Raw genomic sequence first — 19,486 nt, forward strand, 5'->3', positions numbered from 1 at the left:
TATGTTCATAGTCCGCCGTCTATACCTATACTCAGGGTCGTGAACACGAAAAAGGTCCGCCGTCCTTACCTATGTTCACCATTTATGGTACGTACAAAGTCCGCAGTCCTTCCCTGTACCATCCTATATTAACAACACGTGCAAGGTCCGCAGTCCTTCCCTGTGTTACAACCTATTTCTTAGCACGTAAGAGGTCCGCAGTCCTCCCCTATGCTATCACAACACAATTACAGCAAGTATAAGGCCCGCAGTCCTTTCCTATGCTGAATCCTATTTCATAAACACGTATAAGGTCCACAGTCCTTAACTACGTTCCCATCTATCGTATATAACTCGTATAAGGCCCGTCGTCCTTAACTACGCCATCACATGCCAAGTCTATGCCCAACGGAAGTTAGAGGGATTTGCCATCCTAACTTACTAAGTCAGATATAGAACTCATTTGCCATTCCTGTACCTGCATACACTTATTTTCATATACAATAATCACATCGTAGCATAAGAACACTCTAGGCGTTCTTCACATCATTCATCTAACAATCATACTCCTTGTCCATACGTGCAATATCCGAAGATCGTTCACGCCCCAACAAGAATTCATCTATCACGGTCATACATCATCTATACGTTACATATAACATTCATATCTTTATTTATAACCTAACAGTACGCGGAATATCCGAAGATCGTTCACGTACCGACAAACAATCATTCATATCTACCACTTAAGGTAAGTGTATTAACTAATCACATCGAGTATGCACACAGCCCCGAAAACATACAAGGAATGGGGCTAGAAACTCACCTGAACTCGGTTACTTCTTCTGCTATTGGTTATTCCTCCTTGAGCTGTGCGCGACTAACTGTTTAATAATTGCAAATATTAAATACTACTCTAGCCACTCTCAATGCTACTTAATTAGTCTTACTCGTCTAAGCCGGTTTTACTTCATTGAATCATTACCCGGTTAGTTAATCGTTACTCATTAACCTTTAAAGGAATCTTTCATAAATTATCAAAGTCCAAGGGCTATTATGTAATTATCTCATTCTTTCACAAGTCCAGGGGCCACTTCTGTAATTATTTCAAAGTCTAATTCGTTACAAAATCCTCCTTCATTCGCTATAACGAATGGCCTAGTTCGCTATCTCAATTATAACGAATTGAGTCTGATTCGCTAACTGATTCGTGACCTTATCTTCATCTGATTCGTTACTTGAACATAACGAACTGGTAGCTAATTCGTTACCTTGACAGAACGAATAGGCATTTAACGAATTAAGGGCTGATTTGTTATCAAGTCACACGAATGAGTCCCATTCGTTATGACCGCGTAACAAATCACCCAACCTTAACGAATCATCAACAGTTCTTATCCAGACTTTGACTCAAGGGTCAAAGTCAAATTCGTCAAGAACACCCACAGTCAACAGAACTTAGATTTGCAATTAAATCTTCGTTTCTTAACGAAATGTCACGATTTTGGTAGCAATGGAATCGTCTGACCAGCTTCTACAAACCCCAATCATCAAATCGGCCAAACATTTACATTTAAAGGGTGCGATTTATGCATCTACATACGGGTTTCTTCATATTAACAATTAACCTATCAAACTGTAATCAATTTCAGTAAGTTTAGCTTTGTTGGATTCGTTTTTACCATACTAACACAGATCTATGATTTCTAGACTAAATCCGAACCTTAACGAACTACGAACACGAGCTGGTCTTTGATGTTGCTTTGGTTCGTCACGGCGATCTAGCACCAACAAGCTCGGGTTCTCGTCTTCGGATCTTGGCTCGGGTTATAGGATAAGGTTTGTGTGTGTTTTCCAAGGTGTAGGCTATGGTGTAGAGATGATAATGGAAAGGATTAGGGTTTAAGGGGTATTTATACTCCCTTAAGCCCATGGACCTAAGGCCCATCTTTCCTTCTTGGTCCATATTTAATTCCATCTAACTAGCCCACTTGAACCATCTTTGTTATTTTACCATTACTCTACCAACTCAAGTAAACGTTCCCCTTCATACGTAAATAATATATATAATATTATTCTTGGAAATTTCGGGATGTTACATGGGTACTCTTCTTGTAAATTTTGATGACATATTTTCCGGCCTACTTTTTACATGTATCTATGGCCGAGGGGGAGACACGAGTAATTTAAAAAGGAGTTTGTTTGTGAGTTTTGAAGATTGTTCAATACCTTGCTAAATTTGTCAAGAAAATGGGGAGATAACAATTTTATATGAGTTTATTTGACTTTTATCTTCCTATGTTTGTAAGGGTTTCTTGAAAAATTACTACAGTTCGGGTAGTAGTTCATGATTGCAAAGCTAACTTTTATTGAGTTCTAGACTGCAATTGTTCTTCGATTGCTGATTGATTTGTTCGAGATTGAAACTTGGCTATATAAGATATGAGTGTCTCTCTAGTTACTTCTTTCTGAGGGACTTTAATCCTGACTATATTGACTACGAGTATTCAGCGGATTACTTCTGTTGAAGGGGAAAATTCTTAAACGGGTTGATTTTGTTGAATAATATACAAGTCTTGTCATTAGTTTGAAGAATATGATCGTTCGAAGTTGATTAATAGAGGTTGGAACTATGCATCATATGCCCAAAACATTTGTGCATCTAAGCGAATAGGACGTAAAGGAGCTTCAAAGAGATAATTTGGGATATACGTTATCAAGGGAGGGAAAACCGAAGTGAAAGATGTTAAATGATCGGGTTGTTCATGAAGATGTGTGATGAGATCAAATGTAAAGATATGTTTTCTTTACCGGTGCTGATGGATAGCTGATGACTTGTTGCTAATTGTTAAAAGATTGAGCTATATCATATGCCAGTTGGATGATCGAGATGATCACCTGGAGTTGCTTACTTGGGGGGGGTGGGGGGTTGAAGAGATATGATATGAGAAGCTACAAGTTATTGGTTTGCTGAAAAGATTTAGAAATTTGTCTATCTGCACAAGCCCAAGAATCGTTGGTCAAGGGGAGTTTATGATTAATGATTTGCAGTTCAAATTTAAAGCATTCGAAAGCTACTGAAAAAGGGGAGTCTGTAAGTGCATGATTTATTACCCGTAGTTGACCGAAGAGGCTAGGGGTAGTTTAGTTCTTATGTTTAATGTAATATGGCCATTCGCTATGGATTGTATAGTGAATGGGTCCATTCGTTATAGACTAGGCTATTCGTTAAGTTAGGAGCCCATTTATTATGGAGATATAATGAATGGATGCTCATTCGTTAAGTTAATCCCCAATCGTTATGGAGATATAACGAATGGGAGCTCATTTGTGATGGGAATACTCCATTCGTTAGAGATCTTAATGAATGGGGCCTAGGCCTATATATAGGCAGTTCCTATACATATTAGGTAGAGATCCGAACTTAAATTATACAAAGTACCGTTACCATGCCAGATTCTCTCTAGATATAAGTTAACCATTCATAATGTAATCACCATTAATTTATCTTCTCGGGTGTATGTATCATGTTATGCAATCGGATCATGTTCGTATAACGTGTAATAACGTTTCCTCATCAGCATGTCCTTCTTTATCTCCCCCAACTCCACATTTCCTTCAAACATGTCTATCATTGCGTCATACATGGCTTTTGAAGATGTATGGTGCTGTACTCTAGTCAAAATCTACAATTTCAAACCCAACTTCCACATAGGCAATGCTTCATCATCCCTTCTCTTCATTTGGCTTTCAACCGCTTGATTTGAATTTAAAATAGTTGTTAGTGTATAAGAACCCTCTTTAATTAAAAACCACACATCATGATCATTATAGTTGACAACAACGTCAAACATAACCTTCCGTTTAATGTAGTTTGACCGTTCAATCAACCTTGGATTGTTGTTAGTAGAAACTTCATGATCCAAATCAATTTGTTTTTTTTTTTTTGTAATTTTTGAGAAAAACTTAGAAATTATTTTTGTTTTGATTTTTGATTTTTTAATGACTGAAATTAAACTAAAAATTACTTAAAAATTGATAACAATACTGAAGTTTACTCAAACTTGTGGATCCTGCTTAGAGAAATTAGATATGAATCAAGAGAAAAATTCAAATGGAATTCAACGAAGATCTAGACCACATAATAATCAAACAACATGTAAATCTATTATTAGAATACTATTAAACCTTAATAATCTAAAGATCTGAAACAAAATTAAAGAAATCAGGAATGATGATGTCATTCTCCAATGAAATAATGCTCAGCTGATGTTATCATCTTCAATTCTTAAAATATTCATCTCAAATCACACAAATCTACAGTCGAAACACTAAAACAAAAACTTAACTATTTTCAATGACCTACACAGTTATGATACCACTTGTCAGGATCGGATTTCGTGATAACAATATAAATGGGAAAGAACACACGAAACAAAAAGTATGAAAAACCCCTAGAATGTGGTCGGCGAAATCAACCGCAAACAGTAAGGTTTTAATTATAGTAGTGACTGAAGAACAAAATTAAACTCAAAATATTTCCATTATCATTAATTTCAGTTTATAATGATATCCACGGAAAAATTAGGGTTTTTGAAGGAATGTCGGAATGCAATAAAGTTGTCAGGCGTGGCCTTCAAAGGTAAGAGGGATATTCATAGGTGTACAATCAATTTGACCTAATCATTTTATTTATAGACACACATGGCATTCATTCTAGAAACCTTAATCATTATAAATGCTAACAAAATTATTACAAGTGTAAAACAGGTCTTCGACTATACATCTCCATTGACGAGTAGAGCTCCTTTGACCTTGTAATCTTTGAGTGTGCTCGGGACTTTACTTCGAGCAGACTAATACATAGAATATTTTCATAGGGAAAATATTCTTCTCAATCGGATTTCACCTTCACAGGTATATCAAACCTATAGCACATTGAAAATAATATACTTTGTCAACATTTAAGTTGGTGAGAATTCATAAGTTTTAAGATACATACATACATACATATATATATATATATAATACGAAATGGATAAATTCAAATGTCACATGCAATATTACCAACCATAAGTAAACGATAAAAGTATGTAAATAACGCCCCACTCTCCCGACCAAAGTCGCGGAACCTGGGGAATGATAACCACCGTTTAGTCCAATCGGTACATCCTAGGTGGCGTAGGTGTGTCCCGCCAGACCCCCCTACTTTGATGTTTGATTTTGATGTACCAACCATAAAACGATAAACACATTGCACATAATTTCACGTATGATAATCATAAACGAAAAGGAATGATAATATTAACATGTTTCGACACAAGCATGAATCAGTTTGATCTTGATAACATAACCATTGAATAAAAACTAGTAACATGCTACACCCCAAAAACATAATAAAGGTTTAATATGGGGTTATGAAAGCTCACTTGCTGTAATAAGTGACTAAAAGCCAGCTAAGCGTTTATGCGAGCTAAACCTGAAAAGTTCGGGTTGATGAGCGGCCACATAAAAAATATTTCTAGGTTCAAATTAGGATTTAAGAAAAATGAAATGAAACAAAATACTGTTTTAAGCATTTGAAAGAAAAATATATATTACCTCTATAATTATCCATTTTAGTTTTTTTACCACAAATATTTAAGTGAGTTCATTTTAAATTATGTATAAAATTTTGGATTATAATAATGATTATTTACGTTATAAGTCGGGCTCGTTCCGAGAAGAATCCTAATCGGGCTCAAAACGAGTTTAAGCGAGTGGTTTGTTTTCGGTTGGACCAAAACTCAACTTTTTGGTTGGGTTTGTGTCTAACTTGATGAAGATATTATTTTCCAGTTTATGTGAAATAAATGTTCATTTTATATGTTTATGTAATGAAAATAACTAAACCGAAACAAATAAGTGTAAAAACGAGTCGGCTTCATTTTAATGAACAACCACCTAGGAAAAGTTGCATTCAACCAATTAAACTATTTAAAACAAACCGAACACATTGGAAAACATCACATAACACACCCGAGGAAAGAACTAAAACAAGAAAAGAAAAGTCTTGAACTCCATTGTTTGACTTTTGAAAGTCATATTGAGAATAATGCAAAAATAGCTTGAAGAACCTAATAATTTTGCTGGACTGAAGTGTGGAAAAGTTGTATGCAGAGATATGTGGGCCTATTTATAGTTGAACAAGGTGAAGGATGTTGCCAAACAAATTTGAATGGGCCAAGAGTGTTAAAGAGTGTTTTAAAGCTTTTATTTGACCAATAAAATTAACTAAATGAGTTGAAACAGAGGTTTTTGAGTTGAAACATGTTAATGTCAATAAAATATGATAATTAAAATTTAAAATGGTGTTTGGGTGTTTAAACGAGTTGAAGCATAAAAAATACCCATAATAGCATATGTGCGTGCGGTGATGACTGCTCCATGCGGCGCGCTTAATCTTTTTCTTAAAGAAAACACTTTTGGCAACACTAGTCCTTAATCTTGGTTAATAAGAAATAGTGGTTCGATATTCAGAAATACAAACTTCTCACGAGTACACAACTTAACAAAATCGTACAACGCAAAAAAAAAACTCAATAAGTCTCCACTTTATTAATGATAAAAGATCTGAAATACAAAACGAATCAGGTAAACGGATTCAAATACAAGTACAAAAACGACTAATGACACAGATATCACTTCAGCAATGACAGTTGTACATGCTATCAGGCATGTTATGAACTATCGAGACTCAACATCTTCATGCCTTATGATTTTTTGTCATTTCTTTACATTCATTTATGCATATATTATAATGGATTCCTTAAACTCCTAAAAAGTCACAGTTATGTGCATCAACTTATACAAACATTGACTAGGAACTCTTAAAACAAACCTCTCGGTTTATTCTCTTTTAAAATCATTGATCAAGTAAGTACTTGAACCACATTTGACTCCAAACAACGTTATAATTGTTAATGCTAATCACTTTTAGCTAATTTGTAATGTAATGCGTTCTGACGCTTTCACTATTAATAAACTGTGGTTATAATTTCAATATATCATAATCCAAATTTTGGGGAAGAAATTTCTTTAACAAGGGGATGATAAGACAAACAGAAAATTTTGCTCAAATACTGACAACACTTCTCGAACATTAGTGGCACAAACATATAGATGTGATGTCAATTGAATTCACTTTGATTATTCATGTACACGGGAAGTCTACTGAATTCACTTTGATCGTACACATAGACGGGAAGTATACTTTATCATTGGTCATACATATTGACGGAAAGTCTACTGGTTTACTTACTGTCACATATGAATTTTCAAGACGAAAATTCTTTCAGCAGAGGGATGATATGACACCCGATATTATAGGGTAACTTCTTTAACTAAACTATGTTATCTTCGTAAACTCCGTTAGAAAACGCACATGTGGTAGTGCTTAAACGTCTATTGCTAGAGTCTTGTATGTATTGGAAAACAGTCGGAATGTAATTTTGACATGTTATAGCGCATAAGTCTTATATGGCGTATAAGACTTATATATCACATAAGTTATGCGCCGGATAAGACTTATACGGCGTATAAGTGGTTTTTCATGTCTATAAATAGGTCTAGATACTTATGCGCTAGGGGGGGGGGGGGGGTTCATTCCATTGTACCTGAGTTGTACTAGTGGCATATCTTGGATGTACTTTGACCGTTTGAGTAATATAAGAAGATTTAAAAGAGAATTCTTGTGTGATTTATCTTTTAATGGATTCCACACATTGAATGAAGAGTAGATATTTTTTATTGTTATACATCGATCCTACACGTCATCACAAACGTCTCTACAAGTGGTATCAGAGCATTTGGGCTCTATATCTATTTAGAAACCGCAAGAGTTATCTCTTTTACACCTTATTTTCACTATATCAAAATTTTTCACCGTCAAAATTCTTCAAAAACTTCACAAGATGCTATTTTACTAGCCTACATCAATCCTTCAAAGTTTCATATTCAAAAGACCATTATTTTCATCTATAAAAGTGGCAAAAAGTTCACTAGGACATCTACGGTGCAAAAGTTTTTCACACCGGATATGTCATATACGGCGTATAACTGAGACTTATATGCTAGTGGATATCTTATACGCTTTGGAGAAATTATACGTTTGTGAGATATGTACGCCAGAGAAACATATACGCCAGGAGGGTCTAATACGCTGATTTGTTGATTTTTTCCAAGATGTACAAAATGAATGCATTCTTTTCTCAACCATCAAGCTTCCAAGATGGACAAAATGAATGCATTCTTTTCTCAACCATCAAATTTTGAGACTTATGTGCAAGCTGTGAATTACGACACATAAGTTACTGTTGAGGAGGAATACATCATCCCTAAGAACAAGAATGGAACCAACTACCGGTTATCTCAAATTGATGATGGAGATAAAGCTACATTCCTAAGAGAGAAGAAGATGTTGAACCTGTTCCAACAAGCTATCGAAGCTAAAAATTTTCCAATTGTTATAGCACAAGGCTCTTGTTACTCTATTTGGCAAGCTCTTTTGAGCAAAGACCGTGATAATCCCGACATGAGGAAGAGCAATATGGCTTTATTAAAAAAGGAGTTTAACATTTTTACCATGGTTAATGGTGAGTCATTTGCACAATTAATTGAAAGATATTGTCATTGGTGAATAAGATGAAAAGGCTGGGAATTGAAAAGCCTGAATATGACCACATAGAGAAATTGGCATTACCTAAGGAATTGGGAACCTTTATAATGATACAACAATCTAACCCTGTTGCATATTCTCGGCTAAATTTGGCAAGATTCATTAAGATGCTGGAAGCACAAGAACTGGAGTTGAGACAGAAGCAAAAAATGACGAATTCATCTTTTTCACAAGACATTGGGCTTTATTACAAAAATTAACAATCTGTTGTTTCTTCAATGCCAAAGATACAAACCACTTTTTGTGCTGAAAATAGGGGAGATGCTTTTGTAGGAAGTCAAGTACCATGCTAACTGATCAACAATCTCAAACCAATGCTAACCATAACCAAAATCCCGATGATCTCTATTGCAACATTGATGTCAACATAAAGAATGCGAATTGGCATACTGCTGATAATGTAAAAGAACAGATGGCATTTATTGTGTGTTTTGGAATCTTATGAATGCCTCATAGCTGGGAGAATTGGTAGCTTCAACATGACCAAAGAAATTGGCATACTGCTGATAATGTTAAAGAACATGGCATTTCTTGGGTCTGTTTTGGAATCTTATGAATGCCTCATAGCTGGGAGAATTGGTAACTTCAACATGACCAAAGAAGACAATGATCAAACAGAACCTGAGGAGATGGAAATGCTTGATATAAGATGGTGCATGGCAGGCGTGGTAAGAAGGGCACAATGGTGTAAGGAAATAACTTCGAGAAACTGGCTTGATCGAACTCCATCAAAGCTTGGATTTGATAAGTCTAAGGCGAGATTCTTCAAGTGAAAAGAAAAGGGGCATTTCAAGAGTGAATGCACCAAGAGGTGTCTGATAACGGGTCCAGTCCATTTGGAAGGGATTATAACAAAAAAAAACTACATATCACCGAAACACATCAACTCAAGCTGATCTGGTCATTTCCAACAAAAAAAAAACAAGTGAAGCTTCTACTTCTCAAAGTAAAGCTTGTCATGCTTCACAAGATGGTAAGGGGTTCAACTGGAAGAATTATATTCAAGCAAATGTTGTTGAGCTCCGAGGAGGCTAAGAGCTTTGCTAAGGAAGAAATTTTGGTTGCTGAGGAAACTGTGTTAGTTGTGGAAGAAAAGGATATTGTGGGAGTAAATCAATGGGAAATAAAAACATACATAATAATATGAGCAAAACGATTTGGTTTGGTGTAAAAATTAGGAGTGAATGTGTTTTTTTATTAGTTAATTAATTCTGTTAGTTTGATGATGTGTAGTTGTATACATTCAAAGTGATGAAGAAGTTGCTATTATGATGGCATAGCCTTATTTGCTATTATGTCCATTGATCGGTTTGGATTCCTAAAAGACGAATTATGGGATGTTTTCAAAAATTACAAGATGTAAAATTTAGCTAAAATATGCGCAGATAATCAAATGATCTCATGGCTATTTACCCTTTATTTAAAGCTAAATTTACTATTAACTGCGGTTGAATTTTACCCGGGTGTACGTTGACTTGGCTTCAAAGAGGCTCCAGGATCATTAAATTGAAAATATTAGATTCAGCAATCTATTAAAAACCAGTTGAATAATATGAGCCCACCGAGAGACATGCCATCACATAATCAAATGTTTAATTTTGTAAGTTCACAGTTAAAGGGTTCGGTTGGGTTGACTGGTCAAAGCAATGCAATGTTGTGGGGTCAAGAATCACTTGAAGATCTTCTTGAGTTTCCTGAAAATGTTAGTGGTGGGAGTTTGCAAATTGAGGCGAAAAAGGTTTGATTCCCGTCGGTGATCATGATGCCGGAGCGGGATCTGATTGACAGAAATGGGTAGTTGGCTTTATGAATGTTGATGATAATATTGACTCGAATTGGAGTGAAATTTGGCTGATGTTGATGCTCCAACTCTAGAATCCAAGGTATGCTCCTTTTTAATTACTTGCATTGAAATTAGAATATGCGTCGGTGGGACGAGTTGGGTTACGGGTCAAAATAGGTTATGTCGAAAGGAGTCATATTCCTTGGCAATATTTGCTAACGTCAAAAGGCGCATTAATCCGATGTTATTATTTTGCTTAACTCTTTGTTAATATTATATAATAAGTATTAAATCAAACATTGTTGTGCAGCAATTGCAAATCATTCCTTGTCCTCCTGGCCAAGTAAAGAAGTGTGTCCAGTCAGCGGCCCATCATCTATTGGACCCGCAGTCAAACCTCAGATGCGTTGAACACCGGAACTCCATGAATCCTTTGTTGAAGCAGTCAACAAGTTGGGTGGTAGTGAACGTGCGTATTTCATTTGCAATTTAGATGATATACGTCTATATGTGTATATAATATAGACATTTAGCTATGATTAACAATTTTTGAGTATTTATGCAACGGAGAACGATTCATAACTTTCATTTAATATGCCAAACTAGGAATTTAAGGTGTGTGTTCTTTTAATAAAATAGCTAATATCTGAAACTTATGTATAAGGTTTTTTATGACAGGAGTTTGGGGTTCACTGATGCATTAGAATTGCAAATGAAAGTACAAAAGCAACTTCATGAACAGCTTGAGGTATGCCAATATTTATTTATTTTTTTGTAACAGGTAAATATATTTTTGGTTTGAAATGTGTTTTTAGTACATTAATTGGGCCGTATTGACAAACTAACAGTTCAGTTCTCCAGTTTTTAATAAACAGATAATGGCTACGGGGAGGGATCAATTCAAAACACTATCTATTGTGAGAAGACACAATATTAATATGCACAATTTACTTTTACCAATATTTAAAAATTAACAATAAAAGAAACATGTATAAAATTATAAATGTAATGGTTATTGTTTCTAACTTTTATTGAAATTAAAAAGAAATCTTATTTCACAAAACTCATATCGATCGTATGAAACTGAAAACATAAAATGCTTGTGAATACTTTCAATTTTCTCAAATATACAAAAACACATCAAAACTGATTTACTCTAAATACTAAAACTAAAAAGTTTTAAGCTTGCCACATTCACTCTCATTTACACGTTAGTTCTTAATCTAATAACAAATGAACTATATCGCCAATCTTTCGTTCTGTTTTTCTTGCCTTGTCTAACCTTACTGATTTCCTATATAACAATTTTGAAAATACGTTAGCGATGTGCTGATGAATCGTGGACTGACTCTAAAACATTTTCAATCTTTCGCTAAAACACAAATATAGTTTTCTGTACAGCTCAGTAGGGCATCTGCTTTGTTCCCAGGGGGCGTACCACTAACATACGCTCACAAGTAAATAGTATTTCGGGGAACTGTGCCCATAAGAAATACGATTTGAGACTGACGCATAGCATGCCTGAGAAAACGTTATGTTACGTTATATGTTACACGAGCCAAGATCTAGTCACTAGCACGATACATCAATCGAATACGAGATGAATACGTTAAACTAATACTTTATTGATACATTACTGTTCATACATTATGAATATATTATGGAGAGAATCCGGCATGGTAACGACATACATTAAAGGAATGGAACTGATCTCTTACCTTAAATGAACAGGAACAGCCTATTTATAGGCCTCGGCTCATTCGTTATACATCACTAATGGATGAGTATTCCCATAACGAATGAGCTCTCAATTGTTAAATCCCATAACGAATGGGCCTCCCATTCGCAAATATCCGTAGCAAATGGGCTCTCTAACTTAACGAATGAGCTTAGTCTATAACGAATGGACCTCATTCGCTAAACATGCTTAGAGATAAGCCATATTACATTAAACATAAAGACTAAACTACCCTTAACTTACTCTATCAGTTGCGGACAATAAATCATGCACTAACAAACTCCTCATTTTCCGTAGTTGTCGAATACTTTAACTTCGAATATTTTAACTGCAAATCATCAGCCACGATTAATACATTAACAAACTCCCTCTTGACTGATGATTCTCGGGCTTGGGCAGATAAATAATTTTAAGTCTTTTCAGCAAACCAATAACTTGTAGCTTCTCATATCAGATCTCCCCCTCAAAGTAAGAAGCTCCATGTGATCATCCTAGTCGTCCTACTGGCATATGATATGGTTCAATCTTTCAACAATCAGCATCAAGTCAACAGCTATCCATCAACACCGGTAAAGCACAAATATCTTTACATTTAACCTCGTCCACATCTTCATGAACAAACCCGATTATTCAACATCTTTCACTAATGTTTTCCATCTCTTGATAACGTTTATCTCAAATTAACTCTTTGAATCTCTTTTACATTCCATTTGCTTGGATGTACAAATGTTTTATGCATATGATGCAGAGTTCCAACCTCTATTAATCAATCCCGAACTATCTGACTTCAATCCAATGAAAAAATTTGTATTGCATTCTTCAACAAGTTCAACTCATCCAAGAATTGTCCCCTTTAACTATTCAATGTAGCATTTCGGTTTTTTTCGTTTGGTATTTGTAGCCGTTACCCGACCCGGTTCGTATTCGGGTAATTCAATCATTAAGTATATATTGCTTTTATTTATTTATTTACTAGTAGGAAACCCGCACGATGCTGCGGGGAGCGACAAATTACAACGCAATACTTGTCTATGACGGTTTATCAATTCTCTCATGATATAATGTATGATACTCGTGTTAATTTTCTTATTCATGTAACTTATTAAAAAAGTTTATCATGTAATTTACTGCAAATGACAAATGTAAGCATCAAAAACACCACCATGAACAAATGTGACTATAGGTTATATATGGGTTCTATCAACCATATACATAATAATTAGCAATCCTTGATAGAACTTATATTGTAAACTAAGTCAACCAGATCAAGCTATATCTGTCAAAAGCATTTCAACAAACGGAAAGAAAGAAATCTAAAACAATGTCATATAAAGTAAGAAATTCAAAACAATGTCATATAGCAATACAATAACCGATTAGGCAACTAAGACTCACTAATCATACAATCTCAAGGGTCCATACGAAACAGTATGATAGATCTAAAGTTTTTACGCTTCAAGAAGGAACAACCAAATTTCTCTTAACCCTTCTACCGCAATTTACCAAAAATAGACTTCAACACCAACCTGCAGCAGCAACGAACGACCTGAAACAACAAAAAAAAACTCAAAACTGCCAAAAATAGATTCTAAAATTATAATTTTGATTTCATCAACAGAGCATGATGTATGAACAAAAATTGATTCTTTTGTATTTTTTATTCTTGGATATTCTAAATAGATAATATGTTACATTGATTATAAAAACCATATAATAATAATAATAATAATAATAACATTCTAAACCTCCTAATTGGGAGCGTGCATGTTAATCTTTAGAAGCAAGCTTGTGAGATACTGATCGTTGATCTTTTCCGTGGCAATGCAATGTGTCACAGGCTCTGAGTCCACAAGGCATTTTCTCTTCGTGAAACTGCCATAATAAAATGATTTTAACCACCATACATAATACTTAAATTTATTTATTCATGTGAATGTTAAAAAAAAGTTAAATGCAAAAGTTGATAATACAACCTAAAAGTTACTGCACTGACCTTTAGAAACATAGTTATCAACTTACTATATTAATAAACTTAAAGAGTAAAAAGGAAATACGTTAGCCGTAAAAATATCATTTCTTTATGTTTGTATACAACATTTAATTCCACGACTCATGATTTTATTTTAACGAAAAAAGCCCGTAATTAACTGAACCAACCCATTCAGAACTTGACCTGCAAGTACAGTTATACTCACCTGCTAATAGCTTTCATAATTATATATAATAATTATTATTCTGTAAAAAAATACATAAAACATTAAATAAGATTAAATAAATAATGGGCTTTTTTAATAAACAAACTTATTTTAAGGCTCAAGTTAAGCCCAAACTTGTTTAACTTAGAAAAACTCGAATCAGCTTGTTTATCATTAGTTATTTTTATCATATTTTATATACATTAATTATTGTTCCGGAAATATATACTTCAAAAATTAAATAAAAATTATATAAATGTCGGGCTCGTTTAGGCTCACGATCCTACTCAAGCTTGATAAGTGAATATCAAAGTCATTTATTAAACAAGCTTATTTTTAGGCTTTAGTTGAGCCCAAGCTCGTTTAAAATAAAGCTTGAATTCGGCTCGTTAGCATTTAGTATTTTTTATCATGATTTATATATAATAATTATTATTCTGTGAACATATACTTAAAAAATAAATTATATAAATATTGGGCTCCTTTGGGCTCACTAACCTACTCGAGCTCGAGAAGTCGAACTTTTTTATCGAACAAGCTTATTTATTAGGCTCGAGTGGAGCGCAAGCTCGTTTAACTTACAAAAGCTTGAATCCGGCTTGTTTATCATTTTGTTAATTTTATCTGAATTTATATATAATAATTAGTATTATTCTTATATGAACATAACAAACAACAATCGTAAACCTCACAACTTTGTAACCTGAAATGAATCAAAACACTTTGGTGACTGGACTCACTTTGTAATCTCACTCAGCCTAAATAGAAAAGGGTACTCACCCTGTACAAAAATATCGTAAACCTTACAGCAAATAAAAATTGTTATTTTGAAATAAAAATTTATAACTAAATTATTATAGTATATAACAGTATGATAACAATAACTAATTTATTTAATAATTATTATTAAATGAGCCGTGATTGAGCTGAGCTCGAGCTTGGAAAATAAAGCTCGAAACCAGCCGAATTCGGGCTCAGCCCGACTCGTTTACACCCCTAAGCTCAATACTTTGAGTTAATGCCGAGCAATACATAATTCTACAAAAAGATTACACCATGTTACTTAATTGTATAAGAGACACAACCTTTTTTAAAAATTTCTATTATTATAAATATATAAAAGCAGTTACAAGGGGATGTTGAATTAATTAATACATTGCAACAAAGTATTCAAAGACACTGCAAGTGGCATATCCTCAATTTGCTCACCCTCAAATGAAGCTTCAAACTCTTGCATTATCTTTTGTAGAGAATACTGAAAAATTAACAAAAATAAGCAAATTAATAGAATAATTGAAAGCTAAAATTCGGAAAATACGATTTAGGGTAGAGAAAAATTACCTTCTGACACTTCAATTAAGAGGAACGAATTAGACTTGTGAAAGTTTTATTGTTGCTTCATGAGTAACACATTATGCTAAAGAATCAAACTATATTAGCAGAAATTCATCCCATGTCATCTAATCAAACTATATATGAACGCTTTCATATCTGCACAACAGAACATTTTTAAGGCTTCAGCAATGTAGAAGACAAAATATTACAAAGTTCAATTACAATAACTTTTGGGTCAAAGAATTAGTTGAGTGTCAGTGACATGTCTCGAACAAGCTCAGTTAGAAATAATGTATTAATGCTCCGCTCAAAGACTGCACATAGTTAACGAACATAAACAAGAACCATTAAAAGATACAAATATATCAAAACCAGCCCTAGTGAAAAGTACTAAAACTCCAGTCTTTTGAGATCTCTTTTGCAAGCTCTTCTCTTTCCTCACCATCTGCATTTTAGAGTCTAGTTATGTAAATATTATCATAAAGATACATAACAAGATGGAAGCTAACCGAGTAATTCAAACTATAAGCACTAAAAAATCTGAATTGTAACCAAAGTATCCACATCATCCAAAACTACTTCTAGTATTTTTTTTTATGAAAAGATAAGATCATACATTTAGATTTAAAAATTTGAAAATAAAGTAGACGTGCTCACACACTTTTGATTTAGGATATTTAACCCAGAATTACGAAAAGCTCACAATGCAATTATCTAACATTCTCAAAAAAGTTGAACGTAGCTGAGACAACCGCTAAAACCTTAAAATTAGAAGAAGAAAAATTAAAACAAAAGCAACATGCGTACAATTATAAAACCCTAAAATTGGAATGACTGGAAGGCGAATTATGCATCAACAAAAATAAACTCATCATAACGGTACATTCAGAATCTGTCAAGACATAATATTTTAAAATATATAAGAGTAAAACAAAAAATAATTAAAGTGTTGTGGGTGACATGGGGCAAAGTTGTTAATATATACAAAATTTGAGTAAAGATTAAGGGTTAATATAGTAAATGTATTTTTTCCATCCGTGTATGTATTTGACTAAAAGACAAATATGCCCCTTAAAAGTATTAACCCTATGCAATGAGACTTGTACAATGAGCAATACAATTTGTATTATTTAAAATTTAAGATGCCCATAACTCGTGGATTATATATAGTGGAGATTGATATAACTATTGGAAATATGCATAAAACACCCCTTAAACTAACTTTAATCCCCTTGTGCTCCCACCACCATAAACCAGGGACTCCATTGCAATTTAATAAAAAAAATTATTCTTCTTCTCCCGTCGTCGCCCCCCCCCCCCCCGAATCCTTGCTTACTCCTCAATCTTCGGCGTAAACACGAAATTGATTTTACCAAATCACTTAGTTACCAAAACCGAATCCTACTGACACCTTAATCATGGTAAATGATCACGAATTGACAACCAATTGATTCGTTCTTAAAAACTTAACAAACCGTCCTAATCGGTCCTTAACACCCTATATAAACATTTCCATAAATTAATTAAACTTTTCTACACCATCCCTTTGTCATCTCAACAGTAATCCATAACTCAATTCCAGTATACAAAGCTGCCCATACCCATACCGTATTCAAGCTTGAGCCGTGAACGTTTCTCACAATTAAACCCTCAACTTGTCGTTGTTACTGGTAATTGTTATAGGTATTTGGTGTGTTTTTCTCCAACAAAAATTTACCCTAAATCCATTTCATTCAATAATAAAAACTTAATCTGATTTGAAAATCTTGGGTTTGTTTGAGAAGAACATGAATTGGAGACATTGTATTTAAATTATCAAACTCATCTAATGATCAAGTTTAAGCGCTAGCCTGATGGCCAACACATGTTTATTAAGACGCGAACCAGCTTGGGGCGTGGGTTCGAGTCCCCTTGGCCCGGTTTTGAGTTATTATATTTTTTTATATTTTTTAATCAAGTGTTTTTTAAGTTACTTTAAATTAACACTATTTTGATAAACAAGACCTGGGTTCACGTTTTTCTTGTTTGAACCCTTGTTTCTTAATATATCTACACACACACACAAACATACATACATACATACACATGTCTTACATATAATTAATATGATAGTAATATTTTACCACTCGTTTAATGAACCTAACCATATTATATGTTCAAGATAAATTTTCATTTAACCTTCCCGTTAAAATATATGTATATATATTATAGTTATTTTGTTTATCAAAAATCAAACATATTTACAATAATAATAATAATAATAATAATAATAATAATAATAATAATAAAAAAACAACATCAATAAATATAATAGTCATAATAATAATGATAATTAAACTAATCAAACTTTTACTTAAAACCCGATCATATCCTAAAATTCGTCACATTATTATTTTCGTTTATAATTATATGTTATCATTAACAACTAGGAACTCTTGCCGACACATCCCGAGAAGCCCGATCGCATCTAACTTATTTGTTATCGCTGTGTCTTCTTCCCTTACCATACTCTATAAGGTGAGAAGTCATTCCCCTTATTTTACCTATTTTTATGTTTTGGGGACTTATGCGTACTTACAAACTATTTACATATTATATTGTATACTCATTAGGGAACTGTGAAGATTGTGTGTGTATCAATTGCATGACTAATTGTAACTTACTTATTTGTTTGTTTGTGCCGCATTCGGAGAGGTCCATCATAATCACTTTATAGTATGATCGTATGACCGTCTTAGTAGCCAAAGCCCGATTCGCTAGGAAATGATTAAGCGACAACAATTATTGCTCATGGTTTGATTGTTTATACTCACAATAACAGTTTTGCGCTTTTATATATATTTATTGTATTTAAAACTGGTGACTTTCTCACTCAACCCCGTGTTGACAAATATATGTTATTTTGTACGCATTTACAGGTTATCAGTCGGTTTGAAGACAATGTGAAGAACATGTAGAGATGCCTTTAAGAATTAAAATTTATTACAAGATTATGTATTTTTATTTTGGATTGTTTTGTAATTTATTTCGAATTTGATGTACTTGGATGATATTTGGTTATTTAATATTAATTACATAACTGCATGATAGCACCTTGTGAGTTGTGAACCAATTGTTCGCGAATGGGCATACTTTAACGAATTATCCTTCATTCGCTAACACCCTTAGCGAATGAGCTCTCTAACTTAACGAATGAGCTTAGTCTATAATGAATGGACCTCATTCGATAAACATGCTTAGAGAATGAGCCATATTACATTAAACATAAAGACTAAACTACCCTTAACGTATTCTATTAGCTGCGAACAACAAATGATACACTAACTGTTAGGTCCTGTAAATGATCACTCACACTCACAATAATGTCATAACCCACACAATAAATGTGTCGACAAGAAGGTTAATGACGGTTGCTATTTTAGGTAAGGAAAACTGTGAGCACATAACAACATCGTGTTGTTTATACTGTACTTTTTGCTCAGCATTTATTCTTTGTCATTCTCATATAAATAATTCATTTTGTGGACCAAATACCAATGGGCTCGTGTGTGACTGGATAATCACTTTCCTGCCTATCATTCGGAAAGATTTATCTTGGAACATGCATAGACAACAATGTAACTCCACATAAAGCTTAGCAGTTTCTTGGTGTCAGGTCCCCGATTTCTAGTAGATCTTACACTCATAACTCACACAAATAAATGTGTTGACAAGGGAGTTAATGACGGGTTGCTATATTT

The 19,486-nt window shown here is 33.8% G+C and overlaps 1 pseudogene; it reads left to right on the top strand.

Moving 5' to 3' along the window:
• Positions 1-10,211: 10,211 nt before the first annotated feature.
• On the top strand, positions 10,212-11,256 carry LOC143568210 (protein PHOSPHATE STARVATION RESPONSE 1-like; annotated as a pseudogene).
• The last annotated feature ends 8,230 nt before the right edge of the window (positions 11,257-19,486 follow it).

The sequence above is a fragment of the Bidens hawaiensis genome, unplaced genomic scaffold (assembly GCF_021521415.1).
Source record: "Bidens hawaiensis isolate Kalapana, Puna unplaced genomic scaffold, B.hawaiensis_p1.1 tig00023837_1, whole genome shotgun sequence".
Lineage (NCBI taxonomy): Eukaryota > Viridiplantae > Streptophyta > Magnoliopsida > Asterales > Asteraceae > Bidens > Bidens hawaiensis.